At 43.1% G+C, this 10,000-nt stretch overlaps 1 protein-coding gene across 3 annotated transcripts in view; it reads right to left on the bottom strand.

The window, feature by feature from the left end:
• The window catches only part of LOC147029285 (uncharacterized), a 139,498-nt gene that overhangs the window by 47,480 nt on the left and 82,018 nt on the right, over positions 1–10,000 (bottom strand). The gene's annotated exons all lie outside the window — the stretch shown is intronic.

Below are 10,000 nucleotides of genomic sequence, written 5' to 3'. Positions count from 1 at the left end.
AGAAGGAACAAACACAATACAATGTGGTGTCGGAGAAGAACAGTCGAGGTTAAAAAAGAAAATCACACCAAAGAGAAATAGTCATCAAGCAAAATGGACTCTCACATGTATTGTATATCATATATTGGTGAATTATTGGGTAAGGCTGCTGTAGTAGCAAATAATTGGGCTGGTTTGGTGGATTTTGTCGAGGTAAAGGCCCGGTCACACCTTGACGTTTTAGCCAGCAATGGCAACGTATTAAAATGTATGTAAAACGCTGGCTTACGTTGAAGTTTTGATGTTTTTTTTAAAGATTCGGACGTATTCATAGCGACTTGGTCTTATGTATAACGCATTGGTAACGGACACAGAACGTTTCGTTGTGTTATAGATAACTTATACCAACGAATGCTGAACCTGTTGTCGGCCTACACAACCGATGCCCAACGATAGTCTAACTTAGGCATAGCACGTTGTACGCATCGCCGACGATGTCGTGACGTAGCCTATTAAAAGGCTGACGCACAACGATTCGAATCATAACTGCCGTAGAAATGGAAGTGTCAACATCGCGGTCACACCTTGGCGATCTTGCCAGCGTATGCCGACCTAAGAAAAATGTGTCTAAAACGTTGGGGCACGTCAAATACGGTATGAGTAAGTTTGGTATACGTGAGTACAACGCTAAAGTACGCTATCATACGTCGTAGTAAGTAGAGTACGTCAAGAAATTTTAAAAATGTTCAAAATTTTACGACGTACTCGGCGTATGACACAAGTTCCGCATGCGATGGGGATAAGTTTTACACACGATATGTGGACGCTTACACACGTCCACAAAGGCTACTTATAAGCTACTCATAAGTCGAAACACGTCGCGGTAATGTCTTTTTTACGCGAAACTTATTTCTAACTTATGTTTGACGTGCTTTGAACCAATTCTTTACGTAGTCCCAACACACATCGACGTATGTAGACGTATTCCAATGACGTCTTCCGGTCGACAAAAAAAAAAAATTAACGTGTTTCTAGCTTACAACTGCCATATAAAGACGTGTTCCCAGCGGTTTTGGGAATTGGTATATAAAAATGCTGCTCATAAAAGGGGAACCCAACAGTGTTTTCGAGTCCTTTTTGAGTCGATGTCCATGTCAGCAGTAACAGTATCAGTATCAGTATTAGTATTAGTATTAGTCGTAGTTTGTTCATGTTGGCAGTAGTAGGTGAGTGTGAGGGGGAGGGTGTGGGTTATGATGGATCGTCCTTGCGTTTAACGATTTAACGATTTAAATGATAAACTCAACGATTTAAATGGCTGCATCTCCACTATTGAAAGTAGACGCTTGCGCTCAACAATTGGATTTTTTTTACACTCAACGACTTTTAAACGGTACCACTCAACTATTTTCATTGTTTACAATGAATGATTTAAATTGCTGTCACTCACCTTTGTTTTTTGACGCTGGGGTTTGGAAATTTGAAGCGTTTCTTCTGAACGTGTTAAAACGCTCAAACTCGACTATTTTAAATAGACGCTGCCGATGGATAATTGGAATCATAGCCAAGCTAGACATCGAAGTGTGAACATCCTCGTCATGCCGAAGAAAAGTTTGAAGAATGCTGCAAATAAGTGTCCTGGCCATGGCCGTGGACGCTGACGCAAGGACGATTCATTATACCGACGTCTTTCAGCCTATGAGTAACTTAAAAGTAACGTCTGTCGATGTGTGGCAACGATCGCGTTACGTGCCAACAACACGTTAATCATAGGTTAGAAATAAGTTTCGGGTACGCTAAACATTACCTCGGCGTGTCTCAACTTATGATTAACTTACAAGTAGCATGTGTTGACGTCTATCAACGATCGCAGACCGTGCATACAACTTGTGGCCAGCGTAGCGGAACGTGTGAGTCATACGCCGGCATACGTCGTGAAATTTCAAGCATGAAAAAATTTGAGGACAACCAAAAAGTACAACATTTAAAGCCAACGTACAACGACTTATGGCAACGTACTACGACGTATGCCAGCGTGCTCTTAATGTTATCAAAATTTACCCATAACGTATTCAACGTGTTTTCGAAAAAAAATTCAAAAATCGGCATACGTTGGCTAAAACGTCAAGGTGTGACCGGGCCTTATAATTGCAAAACTGAAAAGGTTTTCTTACACAACGGTCTTGTCATGGAAGAGTGTTAGTTATTAATAGTTTGGTGGCTTCCACATAACGACACAGAGTTTTTGTGCTGCATTCTCCAGCAGCGTTACTTAAACAACTCCAGAAGTGCTTTGTGTCCTTTTGTTGGAAGGGAAAACACTGGCTGTGGCCAGAGGTTCTCAATTTGCCGCTGACTGATGGAGGCCATGGCTTGGTTGATGTAAAGTGCCACTTAAAGGCAGTTTGTCTGTCGGTTGCCCTGCACATGCCGTATAAGCACCCATCTCTACCATGGGTCAATGTTGCTTGCCACATGTTGCAACGGGCTGGGGAATGACCATGCCATATTTTTTGATGGAACCTTCTAAAATGGATATGTACCTCCTCTCTGTTTTTTGTCGAGTGTGTTGAACACATGGCAAGCCTTGATGATAAAAAGAGCTGCACATTCCTATGCAAAGCACACGCTCTTTGTAAACCCTTTTGTTTTACAATCCCCAATCTTAATGTCATTCCTGCTGATAGGTGTTTCATTTAACACTTTGTTGAGAAACACATCACATCTGTCATGTCTCTTCCAAGTCCAAGTGGCAGTTGGCTTGGACTTGATACCCTGGCAAAACTGATTAGAAACTGATCCTCGAGACTTGTGGCACGTGTATTATGTGGTGTACTTCCTACCGATGCACGACTTGCACCTGCTTGGGAGGAAGGCCTTCCAAGTGATGGAGTAGGTACAGACCGAGTGTCTTATTCTACCTTTCCTCAACTTTTATGGGCGTTTTCTCTTGAAAACTGTTTGTATTGCACTTCTTTTAGTGGAGGCTCAAATGTACAGCCATGTTTTAAAAAAACAGAGATGTTTATTTTGGTTGTGTTAAATTCCTTTTGCAACACCAAACGACAAAGCATTCCAAAATGCAAAGCCCATCCATGTCCGCTTTGTACAGTACTCTAAATAAACTTGACTAAAACATACCTAGTGTACATATATATTAGAAAAGCAGGAATAAATTCCTGCACGGGGCTTGTGTGAAAAAAAATTATGACTCAACCCAGGACTCAATCCCAAGGACCTCATCACTTACACGGTGACAGCTTACTGAGCGATTGAGTTTTTGGATATCCTCAGAACTTACACGAGCACTGCAAGCTTTATAATGGCCGACGTCTTACGTGCCTGCTAGGCAGACTCCATGTGTGGGTATGTTATATATGTACATCTTCTACAATAATAAATGTCAGTGTGTCTCCTCCATAACTCCAAAACCTCAACTTGGAACAGTGTAGAGCACTCATCAACGATGCCTCAACTTGGAAGAGGCCAGAACGGTTTCAACACGACAAAGTTTTTTTTTTTTCACTTTCCTCACTCAGAGCATCGAATGCCTGCTTCCTTATCAACCAAGCTTAAGAAACTTGGTGAGTGCTCTCCAAGCTGTTTGGAGGCTTGTTTGCAAGCCATGGTGATACAAGGCAAAAGTACTCACACTGTCGCTCTGCAATGTCATTCTGATAAACACAATCAAAAACACACTGATCCGCCACCTGCCTGTGTTGCACCCTGTGGTGTCGTGCGATGCCAAACATGCCATTCCTTATCAACAGATGGATGGAGGGAAGAGATGAATGGAGGGAATGGGTGGAGGGAAGAGATGAATGGAGGGAATGGGTGGAGGGAAGGAATGAATGGATGGAGGGAAGGGATGGATGGAAGAAAGGTTGGATAGAAGAATACAAGGGATGGAATGGAAGGGATGGATAGATTGGATGGATGGAAGGGATGGATGGAGGGGGGACAAAATCGATGTTTGTAAGCCATGGCAAGACAGTAGATGGCAGTGTAAATGACTTTTCATCACAGCTGTTGTCGTTTTTGAAAATACTAGTACGGAAAATATTTTGAAAATACTACGGCAAGACCGTAGAGGCGTAAACGACGACTGGATTGGGGCATTATTTCAATTAGATTGGACCAAGCGTGTCATAAATGGACATAACTTGGGAAACACCTGGGAAACATACTCAGGTCCCCAGCGTCAATTGTGACGTCATATCAAACGAAGAAGAATTGACGCCCCCTCTCTCTCGCCCCTCCTCGCTCCCCCCTAGTCTCACCCCTCCTCTCTCACCCTCCTCTCTCTCTCTCTCTCTCTCTCTCTCTCTCTCGCCCCCACTCCTACCTCCTCTCTCGCCCCTCCTCTCGGTGTGACCCCTCCTCTCTCTCACTCCCCTCTCTTCCCCCTCTCTCCCTCCCCTCTCTCCCCACTCTCTCTCCCCCTCTCTCCCTCCCCTCTCTCCCCACTCTCTCTCCCCTCTCTCTCACCCCTAGTCTCACCCCCTCTTTCTCCCCCCTCTCTCCCCTAGTCTCCCCCTCCTCTCTCGCCCCCACTCTCATCCTCCCCTCTCCCGTCCCCCTCTCTCGCAGATATTGGTCGACAGATAAATGGCCGTAACTTGGGAACTGCTCGTCCGATTAATATCAAACCTCGAAAAGGCACATCCGCGGGTCCCCAGCAATATTCCTGGCAAGTTTCAATCAGATCGGACCGTCGATCGTGCAAAATAAATAAAAATAATAAATAAATAAACATTAATTGTGACGTCATAGCAATGTGTGGTGAAGCATCACTCTACCCCCTTCCAACCACCCCCCCTCACCTCTCTCTATGTATGTATGTATGTATGTATGCATATATGTATGTATGTATGTATGTATGTACATATATATATATATATATATATATATATATATATATATATATATATGTATATATATATATATATATATATATATATATATATATATATATATATATATATATATATATATATATTATCCCTGTGTCGTAAGAGGCAACCAGGGTTGCGTCAGGAAGGGCATCCGGCGTAAAACATGTGCCAAATCACTATGCGGATCATTCGGATGATCCGCTGTGGCGACCCCTCACGGGAGCAGCCGAAAGAAGAAGAAATATATATATATATATATATATATATATATATATATATATATATATATATATATATATATATATATATATATATATATATATATATATATATATATATATATATATATATATATATATATATGAGCCTGGTGTTGGCGCAGTGGTTAGGGCAGCGGCTTGGGATCCAAAAGGTCCTGAGTTCAAGCCCCGTTGGGCCACTGAATAAATACACCATGGGGTTGACTGAGCCTTCCGAGGTCGGCGAAATGAGTACCAGTAGACTGGGCCGGTGTATACCCCAGTTAAAATAGGTGTACCATATCCCTGTGTCGTAAGAGGTGACCAGGGTTGCGTCAGGAAGGGCATCCGGCGTAAAACATGTGCCAAATCTCTATGCGGTTCATACGGATGATCCGCTGTGGCGACCCCTAACGGGAGCAGCCGAAAGAAGAAGAAGATATATATATATATATATATATATATATATATATATATATATATATATATATATATATATATATATATATATATATATATATTGGGTGGTCGCGAGACTACCATTATTCTCAGGTTTTCCGTCCGTCTGTTTGTATTTTTGTATGTTTGTATGTAATGGATAGCTCTGGAGGCCAGAGGAGTCAACAGATTTTGATCAAACTTGACAGGGAGGTTCATACCAGGATTTAGTTGTATGTTTTGAGCACCGTTGTTATGGACGCCACAGTTTGCCTGGCAACGGTACGTTGAAATTTTGAAAAATCCTAAAAAATTAATTTTTTCTAAAATCAAAAATCGGCTTCCAAGCTTTTATGCGCACAAAAATCAACCTGTTTGTCAAAAAATTTCAGCCCGATCCGTCAAAAACTGTATGACTAGTATGCAATTATGTCGCGACCACCCATGTCGCCTACCGGCTTGTATATCTGTCTGTGTCTGTCTGTCTATGTCTATGCCTGTCTCTCTCCATATATATATATATATATATATATATATATATATATATATATATATATATATATATATATATATATATATATATATATACATACACATACATACACAGCTCGAAAAAAAATAAGAGACCACTCCAGAAAATTTTTAAATCAGCATCTCCACATGTATGGCAGCCATTCCATTCCAGTGTCTGTTGAATTCCAACACAGGCACACCTCTTTCTACTTAGTGAGGAACTGATTAGGTGATCACCTGAACCGAATCTTATTTAACAAGGAAAAGTATAAAAACCACTACTGTGGTCATCACTATCCTCTTGCAATAGGACCAGCTGGATGGCAAAAACAGTGCTAGTAGTACCTCAAAAGTAATTGGAATCAAAAAAATAACTAGTGACCATGCCAAAAGAGTTGAAAAGAAAAGTTTTGAGAGGAAAAGAAGGGTTCAAATCTGGCTTTATGGCAGAAGGATACAGTGAGCGTCACGTTGCTTCCATCCTTAAAATTTCAAAGACGGCGGTTCATAATTACAAGGTCAAGCAGCAGACATTGGGGACAACAAAACTACAGATTGGCAGCGAACGAAAACGACTTTCCACTGACTGGAATGACCACCAACTCATTCGAATGTCACTCAACAACCGTACGATGACATCAAGTGACCGACAAAGAGAATGGCAAACGGCAGCTGGGGTGAAGTGCACGGTGAGGATGGTTCGAAACAGGCTCCTAGGGGCAAGGCTACATATATATATATATATATATATATATATATATATATATATATATATATATATATATATATATATACATATATATATACATATATATATATATATATACATATATATACATATATATATATACATATATATATATATATATATATATATATATATATATATATATATATATATATATATATATATATATATATATATATATATATATATATATATATATATATATATATATACATATATATACATATATATATATATATATACATATATATATATATATACATATATATATATATATACATATATATATATATACATATATATATACATACATATATATATATACATACATATATATATATACATACATACACACATACATACATATAGTGTTACGGTTGTCGAAATTCTCAGAGCACCATATAGGTCCTGAGATCAGTTATGTCGATAAGTCTGTGTTCAGGTAGATTTCCCCACCGATGTTTAATGGGCAATTATTCGTGTGCAATGCTGTGAATCTTCGGTTAGCAGTTTTTCTTTTACTATCTTTATTTTGCAACGACCACCACAACCACCACCAACCACATTCAACCACCACAACCACCTTATCCACAACCGCCTTCACAACAACCACCTCCACAACCATCTCGACAACGACCACCACGACATCCCCTCACCACCTACGCCACAACGAATAGCATCGCCTCACCTTCATCTCCGCAAGCATCGCCATCTTTGCGCCAGCCACGGCGAGTTCCCCACGAACGGCATCGCCGCCGACAGATGCAGGAGTTCCCTGTTAGGATGGGGGCCGGGGATTTCCACAACGTCCGCATGGGGCAGATGATCTCTGCCACGTCCGCTCTCTCCGAGCTTCGCATCGAAATCGGATCAAAAGATCGAATCAGTCTGGAGTCTGGAGTCTGCAGTCGGTGAGGAGCTGGAGAGAGTGGAGGAGACGGGAGCCTGGAGCGCAGCCTGCCGTGCCGAGCCGAACTGTGGGTCGCTAGGGAGAGGCCGGAGAGGAGTCGCCAACCAGGGCATAACGGTCCGAGGTGATCGGGCCCCGGGACAGTCCAAACGACGCGAAGGAACGGACGGGCTCTTAAGAGAGCATCAACTCTGAGAGAGCAAAGACCCGTTCGTTCCTCTGAGGCATTGTCGACTAGGCCCGATCAACCGGGCCGCATGACGAGGCCTGGGCTGCGCTGCGGTCACGCCAGCTGCCGTGTGGATGGGACGCCGAGGAGCACCCAGCGAGTCGCCACGAAGGCGGCAGGTAACCAGCGCGGCCTCTCGGAGCTCCTTTGGTCTCCCAAGCTCTGAGAAACATTAAAGGCTTACGAGCCCGGGCCTTTTCTTTTCTGGGGTTTTGCATAAACATTGTGGCGCCATGTATTTAAGTAGAACTGTTAAGTGCATGTGTGTAAATAAATAATAATAATAGAACGGCTGTAGGCTTTGTTACTCGTGTTTTGTCCCATACGTGCATTGGTTGCATACATGACTGCATGATTGTATATGTGCATTGCTTGTATATGTTCATGTGTAAATAAATGTCATTGTTTAAATGTTAACCTGTTTGTTCCGTCCTCTTCCCTCAATTGAACTGCCATTATTGAGTTGGAATATAGCTGGCTTTTTAATCGCCGATAAAAGAATCGGATCCGGCGGGGCTTGGCGATATACACCGCTCGGCAAATCGCAAACGGAGCGAGCTGCTTAGTGGCTCGTTTCCAAGCAGGCCCCCGTTGAGGTACAGTCTCTCGGTAGTCTGCCCACGTGATAAATTAGGTAAATCGACCATTCGGAGATCGGACCCTGTAGCGCGGCTGGAGTATGGACTAGGCTGTGGTGTGATTAAAGATACACCTGTAGCTGGATTTCGGCGTTGATCCGAAAGCTGCGACGAGGTTTGTCCGTTCGGTGGGCGAGAGCGGCCGCCATTGGCTAGAAGGGGTCGCCCGCAAGCCGACGGGCGGAAATCTACAACAATATATATATACATATATATTGAGAGAGAGAGAGAGAGATGTGTATGTATGTGTGTGTGTGTGTATATATATATATATATATATATATATATATATATATATATATATATATATATATATATATATATATATATATATATATATATATATATATATATATATATATATATATATATATATATATATATATATATATATATATATATATATATGTATATTGTTGAGGATTCGCGCCCGCCGGCGTGCGAACGGCCACGTAACTCGAATCGCGGCACGTCGCCCACCGGACGGACAATCCCGTCGTGACCCTCTCGGACTAACGCCGGGAACTAGTCACGGGTGGGCCTTTCGGCCTCACCACGATCGTGCCAATCGGCCCCCGCGTGGGATAGGGTTGCTCGCCAAATTCGACCTACCTAAGTACCCACACGGAGGGTAGACCGGGCGATCGCACCTCGCCGCAGGTCGACTTCGGACACGGGCCACTTTAAGCGACCCGTTCCGTACTATCGGGATAACCGAGCGGTGTTATCGTCAACCTGGACGGTTCGATTAATTATCGGGCGTTTTAGCCCATGACCAACCCTTTACGTGAAGTAAGATGGAGATTCAATAAAGGAAAAGACGAAGCGAAACGGGAAAACAGTTCAACATAAAGCACATTTATTTCGCGATGAACGGAAAGCACACATATACAATTACACCAAAAGCAAATGTAAAAGAAGAAGAAACACACAATAATACACAAAAAGCAAATGTAAAAGCAAAACACAATGCAGATATACCACCGACTACCGAGCACACGGCAACACTTATACAGTTTTACTTCACAGACGGCGCCGACAACACATATACTCAAAGCAAAAGAAAAGGACCACCCTCAAGGATGATGGGGGCAGACGGGCCTGGGGCCGAGACCGCGTCGGGCCTACCCGTCTGATGATGAGCCGCAAAATGGCGGTGGCGCCCCGACTCCGCGGGCCTCGCGGACAGTGTCTGGAATGGGGTGGGAACGGGGCCCCCTTCTCGCACTGTCTCAGCGCGGGGGGAACAGGAGGGGGTTGTTGATGCTCGGGGGAAGGAGGATATCTCCCTGGCTCGGGTCCCGCGACGAGCGTCTCCACCACGACCTCGGTCGCGTTGCCGGCCTCTCCTCTCCGCAGCTCCCCGACTCTGACACGAGCACCCCCTCGACTGCCTTCGCCGCCGCCACCT

This window comes from Eptatretus burgeri, chromosome 3 (genome assembly GCF_056783735.1).
Source record: "Eptatretus burgeri isolate ZD-2024b chromosome 3, Ebu_testis_v1, whole genome shotgun sequence".
Lineage (NCBI taxonomy): Eukaryota > Metazoa > Chordata > Myxini > Myxiniformes > Myxinidae > Eptatretus > Eptatretus burgeri.
This window is presented reverse-complemented; position numbering and strand designations above follow the sequence as displayed.